The 14,030-nt window shown below is 41.9% G+C and overlaps 1 pseudogene; it reads right to left on the reverse strand.

Annotated features, from left to right (window-relative positions):
• Positions 1 to 9,714: 9,714 nt before the first annotated feature.
• LOC123090122 (zinc finger MYM-type protein 1-like) lies at positions 9,715 to 12,149 on the reverse strand (annotated as a pseudogene).
• Positions 12,150 to 14,030: the final 1,881 nt, after the last annotated feature.

Consider the following 14,030-nt stretch of genomic DNA (forward strand, 5'->3'; position numbering starts at 1 on the left):
GTCAGGGAGGCCGGAGGGGATCGAAGGGGCGTGAATCGGTGACGAGCAGAGGCGATGGTCCATGGAGGGGATCGATGCTAGTGTCGATTGAAAGAATATGCGGTGCCCCCATGTTTGGTTTTGGTAATTGATGACAATCTCTATGGGGTAATGGTTGCCTTGAGTTATATTTGAAGGGTTTGTCCACATGTTTTTCTTAAAGTCCATTTGTTGGTTTCAAGGATAGTATGTGATGACAAAGGTGCTATTCGAGGAATTATCAAAAGATTGGTCATGTGAGAGGTTGATCAAGACTAAGTCAAAGAGTGAATCAAGTTGATCAACACACAAAGCATACAAGATGTACCGAGAGGGATCAAGTGATCCCATGGTATGGTAAGCATTGTCCATTACGCTTTGTGTACTAACCCATGGTCTACATGAGAGTTGTTTGTGGGGTTAGGTATGTTTCCATAGGCTTGTGTCAAGAGAAAGATATCATATAGCCCATGGTGGATGACATCAAGTGGTGATCATCATCAAGATTGCGATTTGCAAGTTCAAGTGGAGTATCAGGAAAAGATCATGCTTGAAGCTTGCCATCCATTGTGGTGACAATGGACTTATGAAGATGTGCCGTAGGGTGCCCCACCCATAGTCACTACAAAAAAATACACTTCCATGATGATACGTGTTGTCACAGTAGGTCACGTTTTCTGTCATGCACGTACATCCATGACGATTTTATGACAGAATCAAGATAGTCATACCTGTGCTGTCGTACAAGTGTTCCATGCCATTACCAAAATTATCATCATGGAAGTGTCCACTTCCATGACGATAAATGTCATGTCATGGAAGTGCTTTTGTCAAGGGTAACCGACACGTGGCATCCACCGTAACGTGTCACCGTTAAGCTATCAGGTCCGGTTTTGGATCCGATAACCCGTTAACAGCCCGGACCAATGGGGTTATCATGTGTAAAATTCACAATGGCCAGAGGAACCACGTGTCGGCTCACCGTTGGGACTGATGTCATCCACTCATTGGGCCGGAGGTGCCTATGATACATTGACACGTGGCACGGCCCAACAGAGGCCCATTCCGGTGAAAAGGCCAACATGTTTGACTTTGTCAAAAGGTAGCAGGCCGGCCCACAGAAAGCCTGTTAACGACCCCTTCGCATATAGCCCATTTACAGCCCGCTAACTCACTGCCCATTATGGCATATCAGAATTAGGCCCAGTAGTGTCATCTGAGCCGTCCAATATGATTCCAGCCTGTTGTAACTTCCGACCCATGTATGGCCCATGACGTCTTTCGACCCATATGAGGCCCTTTGTAACTCTTGGCCCATTAACGACCCATGGTGAAACTGGCCCGTAATGAATAGTGTATCGCTTTATACCCATTAACGGTCCATTATTCCATTGGGCTGTTTCCAGCCCATGTTATCTCTCGGCCTTCTCAAGGCCCATTTATTCTTGAGCTCATTTCCAGCATTCGGTTACTTACGGCCCGTTACTGGCCTTTTCTGCTTGTGGGCCAAATTCAGCCCGTGGTTACGGTCGGCCCGTTTGTGGCCCATTAATCCGTTGGGCTGTTTTCATAGCGTCATCAAATATGGCTGATTAATGACGGCCCATTATGGTCGGCCCATGAATGGACGATTCCAACTCTAGCCCATTTATGGCTCACAATGCAGTCTGTTATTGGCCCATGGTTGGCCAATCGATCATACGGCCCGTAGAAGGCCCATTGATGCTACGACCCATAGAAGGCCCATTGTTTCTATGGCTCATAGAAGGCCCATTGTTTCTACGGCCCATAGAAGTCCCATTGTTTCTACAGCCCGTAGGAGGCCCATGGTCACTACAGCAAATATGTAGCCCATGGTTATTGTGGCCTAGTTTTAAAAATAGGTTATTGCGGCCACTAGCAAACCGCGAAAAAAGAACTTCACTCAATACAAGCAAACAAATAAACAAGACAACAAGGAAATAAATAAGCAAGCAACTTACGCTAGGCTATCATGGCTATTACACATATTACATCCACTGGGCATCAAAGTTCGCCACCAGTGCAAATATAGGGAACAAAGCAGCATATCACATACACCGGTTGTCAAATTTGGCGAGTAGTGCAAATAAATGCCGCAACAAAACAAGTCCAAAACTGAAACCACTTTAGAAGAGCTCAAGAAACAATATCCCGGGTACCCATAATGCTGGCAAGATTCTTAGCAAGCTTACTAACTTTCTATTGTTTGGCACTTAAATCCTCCAGTGCTTGTTGTTGTACCAGAAAGTATGCATCTGAATCCTGCAGGGACTTCCTCAGTCCTTCAACTTCTTGCAGCAGCACAACTGACTGATGCCTTTCAGCTTGTAGCTAAGATTGAAGAAGCTGAAGTGATTCAGGCAGTGAGTTCGAAGAGCTTGTGCCAGCGGTGCTGGCGAGTAACTCGAACACTACATCAACGCAGGATTGGGGGGTTGTCTCACTGTCTACAAGATCGTTTTTATCACCTTTCTTGGAGATCAACAGGGTTGTCTCACTATCTTGAACCTTATATGCATTACTTTCTCTACCATTGCACAGTGGGGGTGCTCTTCTCCAATATTCTGTTCACATTCTACAAGAGAAACAAGCAGACACATCACAGGTTTAACATGTAGTAAATGAAACTCATTTTGGTAAACCGGTTCAGTAGTAAGGTGGACAAGATAACAACATGAAACAAACATAAATCTATGTACTATGGTCACTGTATTGTCCATATCATTCTAGTTTATGTTGCCAAATCAAGATAGAGACACAATTCAAATCATATATTTTTAAGACACAACAGCATAGACATAATATAAGTGTGAGAAACTACACAACACTGGCAACACTTGTAATGTGCATCACATGAGAACATATCTGTTTATGCAACTGAAACTGAAATCAACATAGAGCAAGAAGTAGGTTTAAAACATACCTGTTGCGCCATTGGAGTTTCAATTGGGTCCTTCAAATTCGAAAGTAGTTGCTATGAGTAAATACAGTGATGCAAGAGCAAATGAGTATGGACCATAGCTACAGAATCTGACATGAGAACAGTTTTTCTTCTACTTTAAAAGTGGAGTTTGGGTTCGCTGTGGTGGTCTTCGTGCTTTGGGCACTGCAGTTGCTTTACAAACTGATCGAGTGGGGGTACTCTATGGTGGACATAGTGCTGTGTCAACTAGAAGTGGGTTACTATCCACTAGGGTTGGGGTTAGATGGGTTGTAGCTGGTTTTCGGTCCAACGGTGTAAGTGTGCAATCTGGAAGTGTCCCGGTTATGTGTGGTGGGGCTAGTTCGTGGGCCAGTACCACGATGGTTCTATTTGCATCGATGGGTAGCACCATCTTTTGTGAAGAACAGGTTTTACTTGATACTTCCATCACCCCCTCTAATTCAAATGGATGATAAACAAGAAAAGAAATTGAATGTACAAACATTGTATGATAGACAGATGTGGTAATTCAAATCTATGTTGTCTAACCAAACAGGACAGCATGACACAATTTCACATATATGATGGCTAACTAAATAGGATAGCATGACACAGTTTCAGATATATGATGGATAACTTAATAGGATATAATGGCATAATTCAACATACGATGAGTATCTAAATAGGATGACATGACAAAACTATATGATGTCTTTCTAAAATAGGTTGGGATGAAATAATTCACATACATGTTGTCTAAGTATACAGGATGGCATGATATAATTGATATAATTGATTCATATACTAAGTAGCTGGCACTCGCATGTATGATCTCTAAACTAAGAAGATGGAATTGAATATTGTGTATATGATGTCTAAACTAAGCAACGCAAGACACCATATGCATGATATGAGAAATATAAACATTGCAAGTTAGAGCATACTCCTCAGGTGGGATATATGACTGGTCATCTGTCCCTGAATCCTCCTCTGAGGTGCTACCTGTAACCATCGAGATATATGCTTCAACAGGTACCATTGCCTGCTCTGAAGACCTTGTTTTCACTCCCAATATTTCCATAACCGGTTCAAATGGCTGATACACACGAAGAGTAGTTCAATATACACAGATTGTCGTCAAATGGAATACGTAATGAAAAAAAGGATGGCATGAGATAATTCACATATATTATGCCTGGCTACATGGCGGTGCATAATTCACATATATGATAACTGGCTGAAAAACATGCCATTGCATAATTCACATATCTGATATAGAAAGCAAACAGGAGGCATTCACACAAAGCATGTCTAATCTAAGTAGATGGCATGGCAATGCAAGACACTATATGCATGATATGAGCAATATAACCCTGCCAAGTTAGAGCATACACCTCGAGGGGGGATACGACTGGTCATCTATCTCTGAATCCTCCTCTGAGGAGCTATCTGTAACCTGCAAGAAATTTGCATCGACAGGTAGCACTGACTACTCAGAAGACCTTGTTTTCACTCTAGATTTTCCAATGACCGACTCAAATGGTTGATGCACAGGAAGAGTAGATGAATGATAAACATTGTTGAAAAATGTAATACATTATGAAAAAAATATGGCACGATATAATTCACATATACGATGATTAGCTAAATAGGATGGCATTGCATGATTCACGTATATGATGCCTAGCTAAAGAAGATGGCATTGCATAATTCCCATATACTCCCTCCATTCCTAAATATTTTTCTTTTTAGAGATTTCAAATGGACTACCACATACAGATGTATATAGACATATTTTAGAGTGTATATTCACTCATTTTGCTCCGTATGTAGTCACCTGTTGAAATCTCTAAAAAGACAAAGATAAATATTTAGGAATGGTGGGATTATGATATAGAAACTAAACATGTGGCATTCATATAAAGCAAATCTAAACTAAGCTGATGACATATAAGATGTATAATGTAAGCAATACGATGCGCCATATGCATGATATGGCCAACATCAGCATGCCAGGTTAGAGCAAACACCTCAGGGGGTAAATAGGAGTGGTCAGCTCCCTCTGAATCCCCCTCTGAACAGTTATCTTCCTCTGGAATACAATCTGGAATGACGGGAGGGGGGCCCACTTCACCCACCATGGAGCGGCGTCTGCATGACATTATATTCCCACGCAACGCTCTTCTCTTTTTCTCTACATGTTCAGTATGATTGTGTACAATAGCTGACATGCATAATAAAAAACATAGTTAGATTATGTAAGGCCTAAGGGGTGCATGCAGAAATCAAGACTAATGGTAGCAAACGAGTGGATAGATCCAAAACTAATGATAGCAGGTAGATTATAGCTTTAGTTTAAAAAGATAGACGATGGATTATCTACTGTTTTTTGCGCACCCAACATGAACCACATAGAAGACCCCAGATGAACCAGATAGTAGACAGATACTATTCGTTGCTGCCTCGATATGTGCCCCACAGGCATTTTAAAACTTAAGTTTGAACATTAGTTTGGACCTGACTCGGAGTCTAAGAGGTGAACATGACGATAAAGTAGCAGGTAATAATAACCGATGTATAACGTAAGCAGACACGAAGGAGTCCGACCTCTCTTCGTGATCTATGTAGTCCTCAGGTTCATCTGGTCAGTCGATGATGGTAATGAAGTTGGCATGGCTGCCAGCAATAGGGAAGATGATCTGATGCAGCGAAACAAAGTCTGCAGGGGGAATATCTGCTATGTGAACGCTTCCATTGATGGTGCACCTTAGGTGGGGTGGATGACGACACGGCAGGAGTAGGACATAACACACAGAGTTTTCCTTCACACCTATCTAAAAATGAAGTAAATATGTAAGAGCTCCTTAGAATTGGAGGATTCTATAAATGCAAGGACAGGAAAAACACACCAATAGGACACGAATGCACGTGCAAAACAGAGCATTTGCAAACATAGGATTTCTGTCAACCTGGGTGTTTGGTTCACATGAATTGCAAGAAAACAGGAATGGAGAAACACGGTCAAATTAAAGTCAAACCATGTGAAAATGAAAAAAAATAAGAATCTTATTATGCCAGTAATGCAATTAGTCCTGTTCTTCATACATATTAATTTGAAAAGGACGTCCAAGTGGATATTAAAATCTATGTTTTTCTTTGAAAGAGACACCAAAGGAAAAATTCCTCCAGTTTTGCTTTGCTCCATTCCTTCTAACCAAATGCACGAATAGTAGTTCCATAGTAAAGTTTCCAATTCCTATATTTTCCTTCAACTTTTCTTTGAACCAGTGGCTATTCTAGTAGGCAGTCTTCAACAAGCTGAAGCATGCCCTCGAAATATTTTGTGAGCTTAGATTTGGTCCACATGAGTATCATATAATGGCTATCTTGCTAAACCGATTAAAATTGTGGTTCAAAAGAGCATTTAGTTTTCTCCATGTTAACTTTGTGACCACGATTCTTATATTTCTAGATTTGCAACTACTTTGAACCAAAGGATCCCTGAGGGTCGACATGACTGCAGAGTAACAAAGTGATGCGTCGAGTGTACAACCTTTTTGGCATAGCCTTGTCGACCTTAGTATCATTGGGTTGAACGTGGAGGATGGTGATGCTGGTGTGATTGTTGGAGTCGGGGAAGAAGATATGAGGCCTATGGATACGGTGCCGAGGGTACTGCTCCGCTGTGATGGACGGTTCCATCGTTGGAGCAGCTCTGGTGAGGTGTGCGACAGTGAGGCTGAAGCAGGACAAGACATACAATGTTAATCTGAAGTGGGACTCTAATATCATCTGCAATAGATGATGTAAAATACATCACCAAAAAGTGCTAGATGTAAAATGCATCAGCCGCACCACGGCCGCTTCGACAGATGCTGTAAATACTGTTCACTCTGAACTTAGCTGAATAAACTGAACTTTACATCGAAACAAAATTTTACTGTCGAAACTGATTGAACAATTTTGCAGAGCATTGGAATAGAAGTTTAGGGTGTTCGAGCACTAGTAGCAGAGAAGCTGTGATCTAAATCAGCAGCCACTCGTGCAGGAAATGCACTAGCAGAGAGCAACTCGTGCGGCAGCACTAAGAGCGAGTGCTAAAGTAGCAACTCCTGTAGATGCCGGAGGTCATGCAGCAGCAGTAGAGCGAGCGAGAGAAAGAGCAGAGCAGCAGCATGAATGAGAGCAAGAGCGAAGCAACAGCACGACCGACAACAATAGCTTAGCAGAGCAGCAGAACAAATGAAAGCAAGAGCAGTGCAGCAGCACACTGATAGCAAGAACAGAGCCGCAACACGAGTGACAGCCCGATCAGCAGCAACTAGTGCCGGTGTGGAAGTCGCCGCCGAGGAAGCAACGACATGGGGGAGAGGCGACATGGATGAAGTGACCGGCGACGGTGCCGTTGATGGAGACCAGCCATGGCTACTCAGTATCGAGGACCGGCAGCCCTGTGAGATCGAATAAAAGATAAAATGCAGCAGTGAGTGCAGAACTTCCTTGGTGGCACGGAGTAGGCTGATACGTCTCTGTCTTATCTATAATTTTTGATTGTTCCATGCCAATATTATTCAACTTTTATATACTTTTGGCAACTTTTTATACTATTTTTGGGACTAACATATTGATCCAGTGCCCAGTGCCAGTTCCTGTCTGTTGCATGTTTTTTGCTTCGCAAAAACCCAATATCAAACGGAGTCCAAACGGGATAAAAACGGACAGAGATTTTTTTGGAATATTTATGATTTTTGGGAAGTAAAATCAATGCGAAACAGTGTCCCGGGTGGCCACGAGACAGGGGGCCGCGCCCCAGGGAGGCAGGCGCGCCCTGGGCTCTCGTGGGCCACCCGTAAGGCGGTTGAGGCTCTTTTTTTTGGCGCAAGAAATCTAATTTTATGAGAAAGATCTGGGTGAAAGATTCACCCCAATCGGAGTTACGTATCTCCGGATATTTAAGAAACGATGAAGGGGTAGAATCTATGAATGCAGAAACAGAGAGATAGATCCAATCTCGGAGGGGCTCTCGCCCCTCCGAAGCCATGGGAGCCACGGACCAGAGGGGAAACCCTTCTCCCATCTAGGGAGAAAGCTAAGGAAGAAGAAGAAGAAGAAGGGGGGCTCTCTCCCCCTTGCTTCCGGTGGCGCCGGAACGCCGCCGGGGGCCATCATCATCACCGCGATCTTCACCAACACCTCCGCCATCTTCACCAACATCTCCATCACCTTCCCCCTTCTATCTACAGCGGCCCACTCTCCCGCAACCTGCTGCACCCTCTACTTGAACATGGTGCTTTATGCTTCATATTATTATCCAATGATGTGTTGCCATCCTATGATGTCTGAGTAGATTTTCGTTGTCCTATCGGTGATTGACGAATTGCTATGATTGATTTGAGTTGCATGTTTTATTATTGGTGTTGTCCTATGGTGCTCTCTGTGTCGTGCAAGCGTGAGGGATTCCCGCTGTAGGGTTTGCAATATGTTTATGATTTGCTTATGGTGGGTGGCGTGAGTGACAGAAGCACAGACCCGAGTAAGTAGGTTGTTTGCGTATGGGATAAAGGGGACTTGATACTTTAATGCTATGGTTGGGTTTTACCTTAATGAATCTTTAGTATTTGCGGATGCTTGCTAGAGTTCCAATCATAAGTGCATATGATCCAAGTAGAGAAAGTATGTTAGCTTATGCCTCTCCCTCAAATAGAATTGCAATAGTGATTATCGGTCTAGTAACATAGTCAGTTGCCTAGGGACAATTTTACAACTCCTACCACCACTTTTCCACACTCGCTATATTTACTTTATTGCATCTTTATCTAAACAACTCCTAGTTTATGTTTACATGCTCTTTATTATCTTGCAAACCTATCCTATCTCAACTACAAAGTACTTCTAGTTTCATACTTGTTCTAGGTAAAGCGAACGTCAAGCGTGCGTAGAGTTGTATCTGTGGTCGATAGAACTTGAGAGAGTATTTGTTCTACCTTTAGCTCCTCGTTGGGTTCGACACTCTTACTTATCGAAGAGGCTACAACTATCCCGTATACTTGCGGGTCATCATAGGGCTCGGCTTCATTGGAGGAATTGGAGAGGGTGCTGCAGTTCCAGTGGGACAGGTCAAGACGGTGCTGTGGGTATTGAGGTGGCGCGATAGACGAGGCGAACATTGGGGCAGCTTCTTGGAGGTGGAGGACAGGGCAACTGATCCGGCAGGATGACGAGATCGACGACAGATCCTCATCCAGTGCGGTGGATGAGGGACGACGAGCTGTTGCGGTGGACGACATCGTCGGGGAAGAGTCTCTGGCTGGGCGGTGGTCGGGAGGCCGATGGAGGAGCGTGGGGTTCCACGGGTTTTGTGGCCTCGGTGTATGAATGGGGGGCAGTGGTGGAGCCAGGAAAAATTAGGAGCCGGGGCGGAGTGCAAATTGTCTAAAAGAACCGGCTAAGTGCAACGGAATAATTGGATACAAATTATACAACTATAAGGCACTAAACTGGACACTGATAAATTCGGAATAGTTTCAAAGTTAAACAATCGATATTGCATTGTTCATACACATAATTTTAATAAAAAAAATTAAATACGACAACTAATATCTCAATAAATGATAGTACTTGCAAAACAATACTTGATATCCAAATGTCCGATCAAGCACCCAGAAATAGACCCTGCAATTGGAAAATGTAAGAACTAGTAGTCTATAGTGGAGTTGTAAAAACGTATTCACATGGGAAATGAAACATACCAACTAATTATGCCTTGGTAAAATCCCTTTTCGAGCCTTCATGGCCTGAAACCTTCGAGTGATAACTTCATCATCAAGTGATTTAAATATTTCACGTTCAGTGTAGCATATCATTAAGTGATTAAACCAATCATCATTGATCGTGCTGCGCAGTTTAGACTTGATAATTTTCATTGCCGACAAAGATCTCTCAACAGATGCCGTGGGCACCGGCAGTAGCAAAGCTAACTCAATGAGCTTGTAAACCAATGGAAAGACCAAATGTTTCTCTGTTTCAACCATTTTTGTAGCTAAACTTTCAACATCTTTGCAAGTAGAAAATGCAGCATGATTTCTCAAATGAAGAACAAAAGTCTCAAGTTGGTCCCTCAATATTGTACGATCACTATTTGAGAAATCGGCACTATATATTTCAGCAAGCCAAGAAAGCTTCTGTACATCAAACTTGGAGAAAGAATTCTTGGGATCAAGACACGAGAAACATGCAATTACCTCTTGGTTTGAGTCACTTAAGCGATGATTCATCTCAACACATATTTTGTCAATAACGACATAGAAAATCTCAGCTCGCTAATAATGAAGATTAGTGATAGTCCTTCCCTCTAGCCTCGAGCGACCTCGAATTGGTATTTCATCATCCATATTTGGCACTGGAATACCTTTGGAATTGCAGAATTGTTTAACCTCATCAAAAATACTCTCCCAACCACTATCTCTCATGGTAGCCAACCGGAGTTTAACATCATGAATTAATTCCAAGGCAAGCACAATATTTGTATCCCTTCTTTGCAAAAGTTGTGAGAGCTCATTTGTTATACCAAACAACTTTAGCATAAACTTCAAAACGAGAGAAAATTTGAAGCACTCCATTTTTTCTATGCAACCCGTAGCGTGGCTCGGATTACGCCCATTTGCGTCAACCGTGCTAAGAACTTTTATTATAGAGGCCCACATTTGTTCCAAGCGAAGCAAAGTTTTATGATGTGAACCCCATCTAGTATCTCCAGGTCTAGCAAGACTAGTCTGTTGATTCAAGCCTCTTAATCTCACCCCTCTCAAGCCTTTCCAAAATATCATTGTGAGATTCTTCCACCAACACTTCCATCTTCTTGCAAGATGAAGTTGTTGTGGTCACAATCAATGATATGTACTCAAAAAAATCATGAATATATGAGCAAGAAGAACTAGCAACAACAACCACAACCAACTGTAATCTATGGGAAAAGCAATGGACGTAGAAAGCATGAGGGTTTTCGTCGAGAATTTTTCTTTGCAAACCGTTAAATTAACCTCTCATGTTTGAAGCACCGTCATATCCTTGCCCTCGTAGCCTTGAAATTGGTAATTTGTAATGATCAAGAAGCTTTACAAGAGCTAACTTCAGTGACTCGGATGTAGTATCTTTGATGTGGTGCAGACATAGAAATCGTTCCACAACCTTCCCTTCATTCACATACCTACAAAAAATTAGAATGAATAGACAAATCATGGATGAACGAAGAATTGAAGTAAATAAAGAACCCAAAAAAATAAAAGATAGTTACTAACCTCAACATTACTGCCATTTGTTCTTTCACAGATATATCACGTGACTCATCAATAAGAACAGGGAACTTTTTATCACCAAGCTCCCCCATAATCACTTCGGTGACTTCTTCTACACAACACCTTGCAAGGTCCTTTTGTATTTCACCGGAAGTCATCTTGCAGTTTTGTCCACCACAATCAAAAGCATCTCTTACTTCTTCATTGCTATCCTTTAACCAATCTATCATCTCTAGAAAGTTTCCCTTGTTCAGTGAAGTAGTAGATTCATCATGGCCATGGAATGACAAACCTTGTGCTATGAGATACCTTACACACTCTAGAGAAAAAGTCAAGCGAATCTTATATAATCTGTGAGATTCCACAGTTCCACAAGCGAACTTGGTTGACACACTTTGTCTTTGATTTTTGAAATCATCATAATGCCGAACACAATTGTTGTGACCACTATTCAGACCACCTACATGCTCAGGTAAGGCTCTATATGCATGTTTCCAGTCCCTAAAACTTGTTTTGGTGAAGACTTCAAACCCGAAGTGTTCAGCCCTTCTAGGTTTCTTGAACAAGAAACAATAGAAACAAAAAGCTGCATCCTCGGACTCGCTATATTCTATCCAGTTATACTTTTCATACCATTACTTAGAAACTGCTCTTGAATCCGTTCGGCGAAATTCTAGTTTGGTTCGATCCTTTAATATGTATGCCCTCCTAACTTGGTCTTGAATTTGTGGTGCATATTCAGCAATTTGTTTTCTCAGTGCGGGATCAGATTGAATTTCGTCCAGATTAAACTCATTATTGTTAGCAACATGAATAGGAGGGTCTTGTTCTGATTCCGGCTGCACGTCACTTGCATTCTCAATACTTGCTCTAGGAACCAAAAACCTCCTCATATGTGAAATTAATAACATAAGGTTAAAGTTGGATGATTTGGAATGATTGAATGAACTAACTAACAATGGTCAGGTTAGATGTGTCGACAACGAAAGTGACAATACCTGTGCCAAGTGGAGATCGATATTCCTTCAATCAATCTGCTCGGGGTGATAGAATCTTTAATTACACATGTCGCTGCAAATTACATGCCGAAATAATCTTGCTCTCAACCTGCTAAATAATGTTGTTGTCAGCCTATTAACATTAAGTTCAGTTTTTCCATGAGCTTTGCTAGTGATCCATGCACCCTATGACCATGCTCTTGCCATGCTTAGCTTCATAAACATGTATTCTTACTTTTGGTTACCTTGTCATGCCATGTATTGCTCTGTGGTGAGTGGTACAAGATCACCAACATGCCTACTTATTGTTGTTCCTGCCATGTCTGAATCTGTCATATCATTTGCCATGTTTGCATGGATGCCACCATCTTTTCTGTTGATCTTTGGAATAAGTTCAGTAAGGGAGTTTTGTTCTTTGTCTTTAGTATTAACTTTCCATGCCTTTGGTTGCCATGATAAGTTCCTGTAACATGTTGTTTGATAGCTCTAAACATTGCAACCTGATGTTATTTCTGCTAAGTCTGAAACTGTTATTGTTTGCAATCTTGCCATGTCCTTTTGAGCATGTTCTAGTGATTTCTGGAGATAGCTCAGTGTTCATGTTTTGTAGTGCTTTACCTGTACTTCATGCCCATGCATTTTGTTCTTACGTTGAGGTTCTGTAGCATATTGTTTTGATTCTTGCAAGATGCTTAGTTGCTGTTTTGGACAGATTGTTGTTATATCTTGTATAGAGTGTATGTGTTGAACCGTTGCTCCGTTTTGAGTGTGCTCTATATGAAACTTGCTTGATTTTGCATGTAGTTTCATATTATCATGTTGCATACATGTTTTGAGATTGTTTCCTTGATGTTTGTATGCATTTTGCATCAATGCCATGTTTAACTTGTTTTGCTCATATCTTCTAGGCCGTAGCTCCGAACTAAATGAACTTTATATGTAACTTGACTAGAATCTCGTGTAGATCATCTTGGTGCATCTTAACTTGATGTTTAACAACTTGAACATAAGTTTTATTCAGATCTGGACCAACTTCTAAATTTGCATATGAGGACTTACCGGATTTGTTATATGTTGTTCCGGCCTCATTTAAACTTGTTTTGATGTGTTGCTCTTGTATGCATCACTCTTGCCATGAGTAGCTTCATGTAGCCTTGTCATGCATCATACTTGGTTGAGCATCATGCCTTGTTCATGTGTGGTGTGTTTACTATGTTGTGTGCTTCTTCTCGATAGTTCCCGTTTCGTTGCGATCGTGGGGATTCGTTCATCTACGCTTGGTTCGTCTTCGTGGCTTCATCTTCTTCTTGGAATCATTCTTCTTCCTTGCGGGATTTCAGGAAAGATGACCGTCACCTTGGATCTCACTACTATCATTGCTATGCTAGTTGCTTCGTTCTATCGCTATGCTGCGCCACCTATCTCTTGTTGATCAAGCCTCCCAATTTGCCATGTCAGCCTCTAACCTTTTTCACCCTTCCCAGCAAACCGTTGTTTGGCTATGTTACCGCTTTTGCTCAGCCCCTCTTATAGCATTGCTAGTTGCAGGTGAAGTTGAAGATTGCTCCATGATGGACAGGATTATGTTGGGATATCACAATATGTCTTATTTAATTAATGCATCTATATACTTGGGAAAGGGTGGAAGGCTCGGCCTTATGCCTGGTGTTTTGTTTCACTCTTGCCGCCCTAGTTTCTGTCATACCGGTGTTATGTTCCTTGATTTTGTGTTCCTTACACGGTTGGGTGATTTATGGGACCCCCTTGACAGTTCGC

This window comes from Triticum aestivum, chromosome 4B, assembly GCF_018294505.1.
Source record: "Triticum aestivum cultivar Chinese Spring chromosome 4B, IWGSC CS RefSeq v2.1, whole genome shotgun sequence".
Lineage (NCBI taxonomy): Eukaryota > Viridiplantae > Streptophyta > Magnoliopsida > Poales > Poaceae > Triticum > Triticum aestivum.